General features: G+C 41.5%; 1 pseudogene across 1 annotated transcript; it reads left to right on the top strand.

The window, feature by feature from the left end:
* The first annotated feature begins 247 nt into the window (after nt 1-247).
* LOC143857883 (pentatricopeptide repeat-containing protein At5g15340, mitochondrial-like) lies at nt 248-4,578 on the top strand (annotated as a pseudogene). Its single transcript, XR_013238780.1, has 2 exons — nt 248-2,470; nt 2,605-4,578. The product of XR_013238780.1 is annotated as a pentatricopeptide repeat-containing protein At5g15340, mitochondrial-like (transcript).
* The last annotated feature ends 11,673 nt before the right edge of the window (nt 4,579-16,251 follow it).

The raw sequence follows: 16,251 nt of genomic DNA, 5'->3' as shown, positions 1-16,251 counted from the left end.
CGTGCCCGCCCGGGTGGGGTCTGGGTACATAAAATTGCTACCCGTAGAATTACGGGTAAAAACTACCCGTACCCGTACCCGTACCCGCCTGGGTTACCCGTTTGCCGGGTCTAGTCCAAATCCCATGTTAATTGACTCCCTTGTGGGACCAACCAAGATGAAGGATCTAAATCCAATATTAATTGAATCCCTTGTGGGGCCCACCAACATTTAAAAAACAGAAAAGAAAAGAAGATCTAATCCCATGTTGATTGAATCTCTAGTGATGCCCATCACCTACTTTTTTTTAGACTTCACGTGTTTTCACGGCCACCCAACAACATAAAATCTCTATTTCTTGAACCCTACTGGGAATTCCTGAGTGAGGAAAGAAGAGAGTGAAGAAATGAGAGATGCTATGGCACAAAAATCATCACAATCTACTCGTCCGCCTAGCCCTCAGAAAATCAGCCTCGTTAGAAGAGGCCCAAAAGATCCACGCCCATGTGCTCAAAACAGGACTCACAACTTCCTCCCAAACCTTCATCCAAAACACCCTCCTCCAAATCTACGCAAAATATGGCATCCCCTCTTCTGCACGCCAAGTGTTCGACGAAATTCCACACACACACAGAGACGTAGTCGATTGGACCACCTTAATGTCCTGCTACTCTCGCCATGGCCTTCCCAAAGAGGCCATGTCTCTCTTCTTTACAATGCAACGAGAGGGCGTGTGCCCCGACGAGGTGACCATGGTCAGCTTTTTCAGTGCCTGTGCCCAGCTTGGGGACTTGCTTGCCGGTGTGCGGGCCCATCTCTTTGTTATCAAAACGGGAGTGCCCTTCAGTGTCGCTGCACGCAATGCGGCCATGGACATGTATGGTAATGTGGTAGGATGGAAGATGCGCGCCGGGTTCTGGAAGAGATGAGAGACCCGAATGTGGTCTCTTGGACTGTAATTCTCACCGGTACGGTGAAATGCGAGGGCGTTAGTAGGGGGCGCAAGGTGTTTGATGAAATGCCTGAGAGGAATGTGATTGCTTGGACTGTGATGATTGTGGGTTATGTTGAGGGCGGGTTTTCGAAGGAAGCGTTGTCCTTGCTCTCTCATATGATACTGGCCAATTCGTGCACCCTCAACCACGTAACCCTCTGTTCAATTCTGTCGGCTTGCGCCCAGTCGGGTGATTTAACAGTTGGCAGATGGGTCCACGGCTATGCCATGAAGACAATGGAGATGGATGAGCATCTCCATTTAATGGTGGGCACGGGTTTGCTGGATATGTATGTGAAATGTGGGAGGATAGATACCGCCTGCCTCTTGTTTGATGAAATGCCCCACAGAAATGTTGTGACTTGGAATGCCATGCTCAGCGGGCTCGCTATGCACGGGCGAGCCCGGGTTGCGCTGCGTCGTTTTTCTCAGATGACAACGGGGGAATCTGTTGAGCCGGACGACATCACCTTTGTTAGCATCCTGAGCGCCTGCAGTCACTCGGGCCTGGTGGATCAAGGTTGCGAATACTTTTACGCTCTCCGGCCCGTATATGGTATAACACCTAAGATTGAGCATTATGCGTGTATGGTGGATCTCTTGGGTCGGGCCGGGCGGCTCGAAGAAGCTGAAGCTCTGGTGAGGGAGATGCCAATTCCCCCAAATGAGGTTGTGCTGGGATCACTCCTCGCCTCTTGTAGCCTTCACGGAAAGATCCAGCTCGGTGAATGCCTGTTAAGAGAGCTGGTAGAGATAGATCCCCTCAACACCCAATACCATGTTCTGCTATCAAACATGTATGCCTCGGCTGGGAGGCCGGAAAAGGCAGATGGTATCAGACAAATTCTCAAGAAGAGGGGAATCCAAAAGACGCCTGGCGTGAGTTTTATACATGTCGATGGGCAGGTTCATCGGTTCATGGCCGGCGACAAGTCAAATTCTCGAATTGTGGAGGTGTATGCCATGTTAGAGGAGATGGGCCGACGTTTAAGGCTGGCGGGCTATGTGCCCAACACTGCGTCTCAAAGAGGCTTTTTCTCGAATACTTGGAGGGTTGATGATGATGAGCAAGAGGAAAAGGAGCAGGTACTCTTGTGGCATAGCGAGAAGCTGGCCATCTCTTTTGGGCTCATAAGTACCAGGCCCGGGACTCAGCTCCGTGTCTTTAAGAATCTCCGTATTTGCCAAGACTGCCATTCTGCCATTAAATTTGTATCTGATATTTACGAAAGGGAGATCATCATCAGAGATCGAAACCGTTTCCATTGCTTCAGGCATGGCTCATGTTCTTGCTCTGATTACTGGTGATTGGATTATTTTGAAATGGGAAGCTTCTCCATCAAATCCAATCCAAAAATAAAAACATAGTGGCATTGCTTGTCCTCGAGCAAATAATGACCCTTGGAGAGGTCAAGTCTATGATTATTTGGTAAAGGGAGGGGATGGAGGGTGGTCTGGGATATTATGTGTAGGCTTTACCTCAAAGATAGTGAGATTGTGAGGCTATCCTCTTTGCTTGACACTCTTTATTATTCCTACTATTATTCCCCATCGTGTCTTGACAGTTGAGTCTAGAGTCCTGAGTCTCCTGACCCTCATGGTTCATTCTCTGTCGGATCTGTTCTTTACAGGTTGAATACCGCAAATAGTGAATCATCATGGCGTACAAAAGTTTGGAGGTCGGCTGCACCCCCCAAGGGCTGGAGCTTTTGTGTGGACTCTAGCAAGTAAAAAGATTAATACTTGGAACTGCTTGATAAAAGAGAAGTTCATCTTTCCAAGCTGGTGTATACCTTGCTAGGAGGAAACTTTGGATCACCTAATGTTACAATGTCCATTCTCATTTCGAATTTGGCTGGTAATTATCAAACAATTTTGGTTTATAGATATTTAAGAGTTGGGCTATGTAAGCTTGCGAAAGAAGATTGATGAAATCAGGGATCTCGTAGCCACAGCTTACACATGTGGAGATCAGCAAATTCTACCGCCGATAAGCTTGCAAAAGAGGGCGTGGGCAGAGTTGATATCTTGTGTGTCTTTTCGAGAGCCTAAGGGTTGTATTTGCTCTTTGTTTTTCCTTTTGTATTGCGGTAGTGGCTTATGTAATCTTTCGAACCATATCAGGGGACATCTTGTCCTGGCTGTATGTGTTCTTTTCATGGAATGAAATTTAGTTACCTTCTCAAAAAAATTATTTAAGAGTTGGGTTAGAGGGCCGTTTAGAGAATCGGGGCAGATCTTACGGCGACTGGTTCCTTATGCTATCGTATGGAACAACTAGAGAGAAAGGAACAATCATATCTTAATGAGAAAAGGAATAGCTTTGGAAGAATTGTAACAGCCATCACGATGGACTTGATCTTACAGGGAAGAAACGGTAAAGTGGAGCTTGGTTATAATGTGGGAGATATCCTTTGAATGTGGTGAACTGTTGTGACAAAAGAAAATGACTTGTAAGATCGTGCCAAAATGGAATCCCCTGTTGATTAGTTTGCTGAAATTTAATTTTGATGGCAGTGCTAAAGGCAATCCTGGCTGGCCGGTATAGGTGGAAACATTCGAGTTTCAAATGGCAGTTTGGTGTTGTCATTCTCTGCCTAGCCCGTGATTGTGATGCAAGCGAGGCTGAAGATAGAGATCTTCTTTTGGGACATAGGTGGAACAGTGATGCAAAGCCTGCGTCCCTTGTCATTGAAGGTGATTCAGCTAATGCAATAGCATTCGCTACGAACCAGATGATCGGTCCATGGGAAGATGTCTAGTATTATTGCCAAGATCAAAGACCTCGTACAAAGAATCAATCCACAGATTTGCCGTCAAAGAAGGTCAGGTGATGAGAAAGCCGAAAAACTTGCTAAAGACAGTACAGAGACGGAAGGAATGGTGGTGAGCATCGGGCCCGCTGGTGGAATCAAGATGCGAGCCTGAAGCTGGATTGACTCAAGTCAGCTGAATTTTTGGGGAGATGGGTGGAGCCAAAGATGCTTTTTGATTCAGAGAAAGCCTTAGCATTAAAGAATTGTGCATTGGTGATTTCTGGGCTGCAAATCTTAGCGCTGGAATGCAGTTTATATTGGGATCTGTGTCGTTTTTCGCTATAGTGTTATAGTGTTGGAAATATGAGGATCAGATTACTATAATTCTTAAGGTTTTCGAAACTGATAATTTAAAGAGGGACTGGTCTATGGCTTAATCGAAGCCAAAAATAAGAAGACCGAACCCAACTTGTTTACCCAGACCCAAAACTGGTTACTCGAACCCAAGTTGGTTACTTGGCGGCCCCAAATTGGTGCAACTGAGACCCAAAACTTATCTAGTGTTAAAAATTCCAGAAATGAAATGAAACTTGGAAAACCATATTGCACTTATCGTTTTGACGAAAAACCCTTTGTCAAACTCAGATTGTTGATGATGGAGGAAGGAAGGCCGAGTCGTGCCACATGGTGGTTCTCCTTAAGAATCGTATCCGTGAATCGACACTCAAAGATAAAATAGCCCAAATAAGGCTCCAGTCCACGTGCACTCGTTGATTGGTCCACTTAGAACCATCTTGAAATTGTGCTCACACATTGAACGGAAGGAGGAAGGAAAGAAATCTGGATCTTTTGTAGCAAAACAATATGTATTCTCCCTTGAAAATCTTTTCCATCCCAAATCATTGCTTTCATCTCTCTCTTTTATAGAGAGAAATATTGAGAGGAGACATAAACACCCATTAAGAGACAAAAAATGTCTCTCCCAACAGCCACTTTAGTGACTGTTGGAGATATGAAACGATTCACATTTAATGGGTGACATTACAAAAAAACGTTAGGGAGAGTAAAACTTGTTTTAGGAATTAAGAAAAATTCAAATCTGATTTTTCCAAAAACATTCTTTTTATTTACCCAAACCCGGATCACGGGCCACGGCCTGGTGCGCGTGCGTGTATATATGAACTTGTGTTCATATAAAACCGGGTCACCCAACAAATTCCAATGCCTCCTGAAAGGCTCAAGCATCTCCTCCCACTCCTCTTATATGGAGGTGAAACTCTCAAAATTTCCAATGTGGGGTTACAGTTTTTGCATTTGAGTTGAGAACCCTCTCCACACATTCTAAGGAATTGGGTTCAAGTCCCCATAGACCACAAAAGACAATTGCTTTTGAAAATCCAAATTTTAAACTCAAAAAACTAACTTCTGCTTTAAAATTTCTAACATATAGCATTAGGCTGCTGTTTGTAATTTAGCAAGTTGCAGGGATGAGTAATGTGGATCTCGTATACAAGTTGAATCTACAGACCGACGTCAGTCTTTAAATTTTTATAAAGTGTGGAACAACTTCTTGTTATACATGTTGGGGGTGCTCGTCCCCTGCATGTTTTGATTACTGTAACGTGTTTACAAAGCATCAATAAAATAGTGGTTGTCTTTGGGAAAAAAAAGAAGTGATCTCTTTGGTTTGTTGGCATTCTCTTTGGTTTGGTTTGAACTCACAAACCGTTGTCAAATTCTAGAATGAACAGGGCCTTACATCAAAGGCCTAAGAAATGAATAGGGCCCAGATTTAAATGAGTCCAATAATTATTTTTGGACTAATAATCGGTTCTCAAAATCCAAAATAAATAAGGCCTAAGAAACTAGAAATCATGAAGTCATCATGACTTACTTAGGCCTTGTTCTTTTGGGATTATGCAGCAACCAATTGCAATTATAGAAACAGATTGTGACCATCACCTATTCTGAAAATAATCTGTAATGATATAATTATGTTTTGTTGCATCATTTGTTAAGTGATTAATTACCACCGTTGGCATACCAAGTTAAACACCCTTTGGCTAATGACATTGGCACTACCTGAAAGTTGGTGATGGAAGCTAGTATTACATGCACGACGGAAGCTAGTATGCACGAAAAAAAAAAATCGATTTCCACCCACTCAACCAAGATCTTGGTTACTAAATTCATATTGGTGGTGAATTGAATTACATGAGCACTAGAAAAACTTACAATTGAACTTCCTTTCTGGGAGAACGCTGCTTGATCTACTCCTTGCTAGGTATGCTCAGCGTTTCTCAAACCCAAACTCCTCCAAAGTCGAAGTAGTGGCTTCTAAAGCTTGCAATGATTATGGTTGAAGAAGATATCCATGGGTTCCAAACCTAACTTAAAATCGAGCAGCTACTTTAGTTTCCAAAACCAAACATAAGCTCAAACTAGAACTAGAACGAACGTGGAAGAAATAGAACTTGAACTTGAACTAGAGATCTAAAACTAGAAGGGAGAAAAGAGAAGTGGGAGGGAGAGGGGTGGACGAATTTTGCTAGGGAAATATCTGTGTGAGTGTAGCGTGTAAATTCGTCCACCGTTATGGTCCCTTTTATAGAGTTCCTTTAGAAGTTTATTTCCCACTAGGAATCTCTCTTGAATATGGACAGTTTGTGCAATTACAACATTGCCTTCCACATCTTTCAAACCTGAAAAAAACTAAGGGTAAAAATGATTTTTCAAATGGTGGGGAAGTGTGTAGAAGATTTCAAATTCAAGTGAGTTTTCAAGTCCTTCTCTAGCTCTCCTTGTAGAAATCCAACCAATAGGATTCCTCCATTCTAGTAGCCAATAAGATTTCACTTAAATCCCAACCAATAGGATTTAAGATTTTAATAAAGCACCTGCACAATAAATCACTTAAGTCCCCACCAACAGGATTTAAGCTTGTAACATAAAATCCTACCAATAGGATTTTAGTATTTATAAACAACATTTTTAAATAAATAAACAGACTATAATATGGTGTATCTCTTTTCGTATTGAGTGTGTATACACCTATGTATGGTGTGTCTCCTCCTTGTATCAAATACAATGGATCCAATCCATTCCTCGCGCGCAATAAAGTTCGGAACCTGGGTTGTCCAACAATTTAAGGGTCTAGCGAGTAGTGAGTGGGATCGACGCGGGGATTCAATGGTCGTTCCTACCAGGCCTACCATGGGCCCCACTGCAATCTCACACAATGTAGTATAACAATGATCGCATTAGTCAAGTGGCCCCCACCAAGACACTACCCTGAAGAAGACCATCAAATCTAAATACCCCAAGCGCTTCCAAGTGCATGTCCTTCCTCCAATCTGACATTTACCGAGTTGGGTCCTCAGGGGGTGGATATAACTTACCCTCTGGGCCTACTCAATGGTATACATTTCAATCTATCAGATTAAAATCTGCAAATGCAATTGTAAAGTCGTTTTTTCAAAACAAACAAAGCTTTTCCAAAACCTTTGAGAAACACTTTTATCAAATTGACTGGCCAGCCTTTTAATAAGGACTTAGCTTAGATCGAAACTGTAAATGCAATCCTTCTTATAGAGAGATGGAGGATTCCTTGTTGAGCATCACTATTGATATCATGGGTTTGTCTGATGACCCAATAATACCCTCTGGTAATCCTATTTGGACTACGGTTAATTAGAACAAAGTCATAAGATTTGCTTACAGACAACAATGACCCGTCCTGTCTCACGGAATTCTTATCAAATCCTTGTCCATAGCTTATTCCATTAAGTGATTTGTTCAGTGCGAGATCCAATCATCACACCCATTCCACCTGCATAGGGTCCACTACCACAATGACCGAGATATGCCACCCCAATAGGTGTATGGAGGCAGGATCGATGCACGTCGTATACCGGTACGAGGTGTCCAACCTCAACCCTGTGAACATTCTAAGTCTGCAAAGAACCGGAATGCCATATTTCCCAGTCGCATAATCTCTATTTGCATGGCCTATCTTACAATGCTACCTAAGGACAAATGTATGTCAAGAAGCACATCACATACTCCAAAATTACCCAATAGATGTCATGAAACAATCAATTTATTCATTAAATACAAATTCAATACAAGTTGCAGTAGCTTTCAGGGCATATACTCTAACAATCTCCCACTTGCACTCAAAAGTCATTCATGCATGTATCTAAGACCCATGCTCTCCAAGTGTTTGTCAAACACATTTTGCGGAAGAGCCTTGGTCATCGGATCTGTCGTGTTATCCGCTGAAGGGATTTTCTCAACGGCCACGTCTCCTCAGTTGATGATCCAACGTATCACATGATACTTCTGAAGGAGATGCTTTGACTTCTGGCGTGATTGAGGTTCTTTGCTTGCGCTACGGCCCAAGAGTTGTCACAGTACAATGTAATGGGCCTCTCAACAGAGGGAAGCACACCCAATTCATCGAAGAACTTGCGTATCCATACTGCCTCCTTCAATGCATCTGATACAGCAATGTACTCTGCCTCAGTCATGGAATCCGCTGTGGTTTTCTTGCTTGTAGGTCCTCTAACACACTGTCTCATTCCCCAACGTGAACACAAAGCCCAAGCAGGAATCCATGTCATCCACATCAAATCAGTATGGCTAGAAATGACAAAGTCATCTCCACCATACACATGATAATAATGCGTTGTTTTCCTCAAGTACTTGAAAATATGTTTCATAGCCGTCCAATACTTAGTACCTGGGTCCACCTGATATCTGCTCACCACGCTAATAGCGTAGCAGATGTCTGGCCTAATACACAACATGGGATACATGAGACTACCCAGGATACATGAGACTACCCACTGCCGAAAATCATTGGAATAAAAGTAACTGAAAATCATTGATCAGAACACATGAAACTTCCTAGAAAAAGGATTTTAAACACACCCATCAAGGCATTCATCATAGGAAGAAAAGATATTAAATTCTTTCTATACCTTGACATGGTTCTTGGAGTAGCCTTTAACTACAGGATCATGATGAGTACTAGAAATTCCACCAGAAACAAAATGAGATTTGAAGATATCTTTGACATTTGATGTGTAATAAAATGTTTTTAAGGCCAATCATTTGATATCCTTAGCACTTCACTATTACTTGAATTATCTTTGCCAATAATTCAAGCACTACAAACCCAATTTATTTGAAATGTTAGCTTTCTTTATAGAGGAAGTCTAGACTGAAGGGAGCCCTTGCAAAAAAGAGGTGAAAGGGCTCCCCCATTGGCTTCACATCACCATCATGTTTGACTTTTCATACGTTATTAATGCATGATGGTGATTTGTAGCAAATAGGAGAGCCCTTTCACCTCTTTTTTGCAAGGGCTCCCTTCAGTCTAGAATTCCTCTTATTTATATCGGTTAAAATGGACATGGTGGCTTGCAGATGGAAATCTTATGCACACACACATTCCAATATGGACTATCTTGAGCTCCCATATCTGTTTCTTTATTGCCTTTTCAGTTCTATGTTTTGGCTTTTTCATTATCTTGTTATCTGATTTAGGGAACAGTTTTACACCATTAATATAATGATATAAGAAAATTCAACTGATTTCAAGTTCTTTCCCATTCAATGGAACAATTTAGTGTCTTTTTATGGTTTCTTTCTGTCTTGTCTTTCCCATTCAATGGAACAATTTAGTGTCTTTTTATGGTTTCTTTCTATCTTGTGCTTAAGCTTAACCAAAATTTTAGAGATAACTGACCATTTTTCAGGATTTACTTTTCTATTTATTTATCTGCACTGTATTTGGGTTCTTGCAATCTTGTGCTTAAGCATCTAAGTATGCTCTTTCTAGACCAGCCGGAAATGAAGGTTGAGACAAGCTCTTTGACCTATCTATGGTTCAGATTACCTCATCCATTTTCTGTACAACGGCATTGGACGGCTTAGTTTGGCTCCAACTTACTGCTCGTGGTATTTGTGTAGTTTTTTTTATTGAGTTCAGAGCTTTTTAACCTTCAATTGAACTCGCAAGGTGAACAATTCTCCATGTAAAATGTCCATTATAATTGGGAAATTAGAATTGAGGCCTGTAGATTTTCACTTTCTTTGATTGGCTCTTCAGGTGTGGAACAATGAGGAGAAAAAGAAATCATGTTTGGGTTTTTGAATGTGAATGGTTTCTTCCAAAAGAAACTGAGAAAGATGTCTGAAGAAAGCTCTTGAAGAAAGCTTATATACATGTTTGGCATTGAGTGACTTCATTTTTTGTTATTTATGTCTACACATGGGTCTCTTGTGCATGCCTCATGTCATTTTATATTTACAAAATTTCGTGAGTAGTTGCAAATCTTTTGACATAATCCATAATATTTAATGCCCGACAAAAATATCCGTGCATTTTTTGTTCAAATTAAATGTGAATTTGATGAATTATTAGTCAAATCTTATTCAATGTTTTTATTTCTAGTGAGAAATTCGAGATGAAAACTGAACTCACATCCTAATCTAGCAAACACATGCCCTTGCAGCCCGAGACCGTGCCAACCCCTTCTCGAGGGAAGAAGCCCTCCTACCTTTGAATTGGCTATCCCAATAGTCCAATAAAAAATGGCTCGGTGGTATGTCAACGAATTGCAGTCCCCCGCCTTACCGCTCGGCCATGCCGCTGTAGACACCCCATTTTGACCGTACCCTAAACCTTCCAAGTTTGAGCAAAACCCTATCAAACCAATGCTTTAGGATCCCAAATTTCGTCCCAAGGTAGGTTAGGGTCCCAGCTAAGTCCCAATAAAATTTCGTCGAAATCTGAGCATGTTTGCCTAGCAAACGAGCCGAGAGAGGACCGTAGTGTAAATCAGAAAAGGGGGTGAATTTATCCTGAGAGGGGGGCGAATTTATTCTAGAAAGGACGATTCTGAGCCGAAAAAGACACGGATTGCGCGCGCGCATTTATCAATTTCCGCGCGCCTAATCCACTTTTTGTGCCATTATCAACACCCTATTTTTGATATAAATATCTGCTTAATCTCATTTGAAAAAAAAAAGAAGATATTTTTGTTTAGAGAGAGAAGCTCTCGGGTTTTTCTAGTGAGAGGAAATAGATCTCGCAAAACCCTCTCTTTTCTTTTCTTTTTTTCGATCAACTTCGTCTTCTCAGGTGAGCTCCGATCCGTCTTCATCCTTCGGCTAGCCGCTATTCTCTACTATCATCTCTGCAAGATCTGAGAAAGAGAGAGAAAACCTAGAGAGATAAAGTAGATCTCATCACCGAAACCCTAGTCCGCCGATTTTCATCTCCGGCAACACTCTAGCTCCGGCCAGCCACGCACTTTCCTCATCTCTGGCATCATCTTCTCTGATAACACTCTTTCATCTCCGATCAGTAAATCCGAGCTACGGCTATTTTACACAAAGCTCCAGTCGAGCTCCGGTGAGCATCGATCTGAGAAATTGATGGAAAAGACAGTAAAATAGCAGATAGAAAGAGAGAGAGAGAGAGAATTAGAAAAAAAAAAAAAAATTTCAAATATGCCTAAACCCTATTCTCTTTTCTCCGATCGAATATGCCGGATTCCGGCATAGCTCCGGTCAAGCTCCGACCGGATCAGATTTGGTCAGAATCCGATAAGCGACTAGGAAGGAGGTCGGAGATTTGCAACTTCCCGGCGAGTTTTCCGACCAAGTTTTCCGGCAAAAAAGAGATCTGAAATCTAGGAGGCTGTTTTGAAGGATTTTGAAGATATTTTTCTGCTGGAGATTTTGGCACTTTAAGGTTTTCTCTACTCGAGGTAATTTCTTTGGTTTCTTTTTTTCTTTCTGCAAGGAATCTGGTGCCGAATCCAAATGCAAGTGTTTTTTTTTTTTTTTTTTAGTGATTTCTGTAGCTATCTGTTTTACTCGAAATTTCTGTAGAGATCTACTTTATTCGAAGTAATCCTACTGTTTCTGTAGCTATCTCCTGCATTTTCGATCTCAGGTAGTAGATATTGAGGTTTTGTCCTCGTGAAGCTGATAATGCAAGCTTCTTCTTTTATACTTTGAGCAGAATCTGTTGAAAATCTTTTGTCAAGAGGCATTTCTCTCTTGAATCTCTGGAACTCGTAAAAGTTGGAAATTGAACGATTAAGAGGTTTCTTTGGTTGTATATTTCTACTTCTACACTCATATCATATGATTCTTCCTTGTTTGAACTGTAACCAGATCCTCTAGATACTCAGAGTTTTAGCAAATTAGTCCAAGTTCCGACCAATCTCTGCAATATTTCCTTCTATTTCTCCTCACCCCTGTTAGAAATACACTTTGCCTGGTTCAAGCCCTCCAGTAATATTCTTTGGATCCTTTAATGGCGGCCTAGCATTTTACCTATTGACTTAAGCGAGAACAACTTTTCTGGAACAATTCCTTACCAGTTCTTTCAACAATGCAAGTCACTGATAGTGCTTTCACTTTCGAAAAATGGCTTCTCTGGTGATCTTCCCTTGTGGCTTTCCCGACTGGATTTGCAGAGAAGTTCAATTTCATGGAGTGAAATAATTGATGTAGCTGGAAATCCTCCTTTGGGATCGGCAAATGCATTGTACCAGAACCTTCAGGTCTTGGACTTATCTGATAACACATTTTCTGGTGAAATTCCATTTGATTTGGGGATTTTCAGCAATTTGCAGTTTTTTTTTTTAATATTTCCCGGAATTCTCTTGTGGGTGCGATTCATAGTAACATTGGGGAATTGAAGGTCATTGCTGTTCTTGATTTGAGTGATAATCAACTCATTGGAACCATTCCTTCAAAAATTGGAGGAGCAGTTCCTTCGAAAGAATTGATATTGGCAAATAATTTCCTTACTGGTGAAATTCTGACCCAGATTGGAAAATGTTCTTCCCTCATTTCATTGATCCTATCAGAAAATTGCCTCACAGGTTCAATCCCCGCATCAATTACCAACCTCTCTTTTTGGAGGACTTGCATAGTCCCCAATAGCATTTCCCTCCCTTTTCTCTCTTATAGAAGACTAGCTTAGTTTTTTTTTTTTAGTTAGATTTCTCTTTAGACATTAGCTCCCTTTAATTCAAGGGGCGATGAAGGCGCTAGCCCAAGCCCGTCATTAGGGGACTTGCTCAGTCAAAGTCACACTCCCCTCTTTACTTAAAAGACTTGCCCAGTCTTTTAGGTGTGTATCCCTTGTACATTAGAAATCCATTCATTGCAAGGACAATGAAAGAGCTATCTAGAGCCCTTTAGGGAGACAAGATATGTCTCAGCATGAATGTCTTACCCTATTAAGAGACAAGCTATGTCTCGTGTAGAAATGTCAAACCCTTTTTTGGAGACAGGCTTTGTCTCATTGGTCATAGTGTCTCTTAGAGTTTAGGAGACTTGCTTAGTCTCGATGACACCTTTATTTGTCCTCTCAGAGTTTATGAGACAGGCCATGTCTCATAAGCATCAGCTGTCGGTTTTCCCTAGGAGACATGCCATGTCTTGTTTGCACCTCTCTTAGAGTCACCAATTTATGAGTCAGTCTTAGCATAGGAGTCTGTCCTTAGCTAGAGAGTCATTCTTTCAGGAGTCTGTCCTATCATCATAGGGGTTAGGGTTCTGTCCAACCTCTCGCTAAGTCATTTGATTTTATCCAGTTCCTTGCAAGGTATAGGATGATGTCCAACCCTTGCAGAGCTGTGATTCTGTTCTTTTCCCCCGCAAAGCATAGGATGCTGTCCAACCTTTGCGGGATATTCAGGAGTCTGTCCTCCCCTTATGATGATAATATTCTGTCCTCTGGTGTCAAAAACTCAAAAACATTCAAAAATTTCAAAAATACATCAAAATATTTGAAAAATCCAAAAATCTCAAAAATCTTGAGTCATTAGGAGAGTAGTTAGGAATTCTGATCCGAACTACGTTGGCTTGATCCCTTTCCATAGGGTACGTAGTGTAGCTTGGGATCCACATCCCAAGTCCAGCCAAACCTTTAAAAATAAACTCATTTCAAACTTTCCAAAAATACAAAACTTCTTCAAAACCTTTTCAAAAAGATCTTCCCCTAGAGTTAGGAGTCTGTCCTAGTTTGTTTGGGTTATTTTAGAGTTAGGAGTCTGTCCTGATTTGTATTGATATGGTGTGTCCTGTCGTGTGAATGTCCCTAGAGTTAGGAGGCCTCAAGTTGATCGGTTAGACATCTAGTCGAACCGATGGCTAGACTAGGAAGCATATAGTCAGCCCATGGTTTTCCTTAGGTTGCACAGCCTAGTTACACATAGGATGTAGGGCCCACCTGCATTAGCTTAAGGCTAATCAACTTGCATTAGTTAGGGCATATAGAGAGTCCTAAAAATTACAATTCACATGAACTTAAGTGATCGTACAAAAAAAAAGCTTTAAAAAAATCAGTCGAGTCTAGTGGATCGAGTCTAGGATAGCGGTTCTAGATGGTTAGGCATAGTAGTTTAGAATAGGGCATCGAACTACGTTGACTCCGATTCTTCCCGAGGCCGGGATACGTAGAGCAGCTGGGATGGACGGCCATCTTGGTCCGAGTCAAGTCGCATTAGAGTTAGGATTTGTCTTGTCCTGTCATATATAGGATTAATTTGTGTTTTATGTTTTGATGTTTTTTCTTACTTTCTTGTATTGATACTATACCTTTAGTTGTAGCTTGCATGTGTATGTCCACCATAACTTAGACACCAATTAAGTTTGACATTCATAACCTAGCTACTTTTAGGTGACACTTATTTTATTTCTTTTTAAGTGTGTTCATTAATCATCTCCGAGACATGCATGATTAGGTAGACGTCTTCTCGGAGATATTAGTTCCCATTTCATATGACTTTCGCCCAAAACTCTTAAAAATCAATAATAAATGGCATAAGAGACCAGGTGTTTGCACTTGGGCGGATGAGGTGCTCTTTAGACCTTCCGAATTCGTAACCAGGCACGAACCTTATTTTATATCTCTGGTTATCCGTTGCAACAGAGCATAGTATGGGATCCTTGGCCCATTTCCTTGGATGACGACTCTTCTTTATTTAAGGTACGCCTCGAATCTGGGCTAGTCCCCGAATCGAGAGGTATCTCACCTTATATCGCCACTCATGCTGTGAGAGGCACTTCTTTCGAGAGTTCCTTGGTAGAGCTCTCCATTCACGTGGATAATCCTGAGACACTTAGCGTGGGGGCACGTCCCCGCCGCTTCTCTCTCGGATCGGGGTCCACAGGTGCCAAAACGATACAATGCATAGATACTTGTTCATCCTTCGAACGATCCATTTGTACGAATTTTCCTTTAAATCTACTCCTCTTGTTGGCGAAGATAAATCTAGCCTTTTGGCTTTCTCCTTTCTGGGTCTTTAATAACCCTTTCACGCCTTGTTATGTCTTATTTAGAGAGAATGGGTATATTTAGAAGTGTCGTAAATGAAAAAACATGCATTTTAATTTTTTTCCCCCAACACTTCCAAACATTTTATCAAACATTTACCTCACTGAATTATTCCTCAATTGGAACTTTATAACCATGGCTCCAACAACAAATATGTAACTTCATAAAAGCAGTTACAGAGATACACAGAAGAACCCATTTCAGGTTCCTGCAGTTTAGCACATTGTAAACAATACACTTACATTTCATGTACAAGAAAGATTGAGGCAATACTAAAATTACATGTCAGTAACCCACCAAAAATGACACATTTTCACTGTTCTTCACCAAGCCCCCCACCTTCACTATTCTCAGAAGCCTTCACAGTTCAAAACTCTCCCCCCTCCCCCTCCCCATCACCCAACAACTCATCCCCACCATCATCACCTCTCCCAAATACTCCCAATCACCATCTTCAAACCCTGATTCAAACAACCCCTCAAAACTTCTTCATCTTCAATTTCATCATTGTAGTCTCTACCGCTTCGTCCTCCTCCTTGTAAAGATGAACACCATTTCTCCTCTCTTCTCATCCTCTTCCCTTCTCTTACCAAATCCATCAACCTCTCCATAACTACAAGAAGCTCATCCTTTTCCACCAATCCACCTTTCTCATCATACCCCTCAACCAAAAAAACAGAGTCCCTCTACCCCTTAAGGCTCGCATAAAACATCTCAAGGTGCGTCACCAACATCCCTCTCAGCTTGTTTGACAACTCAAAATCCTTCCTAAAATGTGTCATATAATCCACCAATGTCCTCTTCTCCATTGTCATTCCCAACACTTTCCTCACAACCCCATCTAACCGGATGTGACGCGGAACACGGCCAAGAAAAATCCTTGTCAGCTATGTGCGGACACGGCCAAGAACGCGGTTGACACGGTCATAACTCGGGGGAGTCAAATGAGTTTTTATTGACTCTGTAGGGCAAAATGCGGAATGCAGATGCGGTGCAACACGGAACTCGGCCAAGGTAAAAGGGAGTCGACTCAGGCGAGTTCCGAGTCGAGTCAACGGGTTTTTAAACACTGTCTCTTAACTATTGTTTGCATGATCTTATGTTTTCTAGAATGTAGGTTCACTTTCCTTTCTACTCAAAATCTGTTTTGC

This window comes from Tasmannia lanceolata, unplaced genomic scaffold (genome assembly GCF_043159265.1).
Source record: "Tasmannia lanceolata isolate RefF3 unplaced genomic scaffold, GAP_Taslan_0.1 ptg000025l, whole genome shotgun sequence".
NCBI classification, from domain to species: Eukaryota; Viridiplantae; Streptophyta; class Magnoliopsida; order Canellales; family Winteraceae; genus Tasmannia; species Tasmannia lanceolata.
Note: the sequence above shows the minus strand (reverse complement) of the source record. Positions and strands in the feature narration are given on the sequence as shown.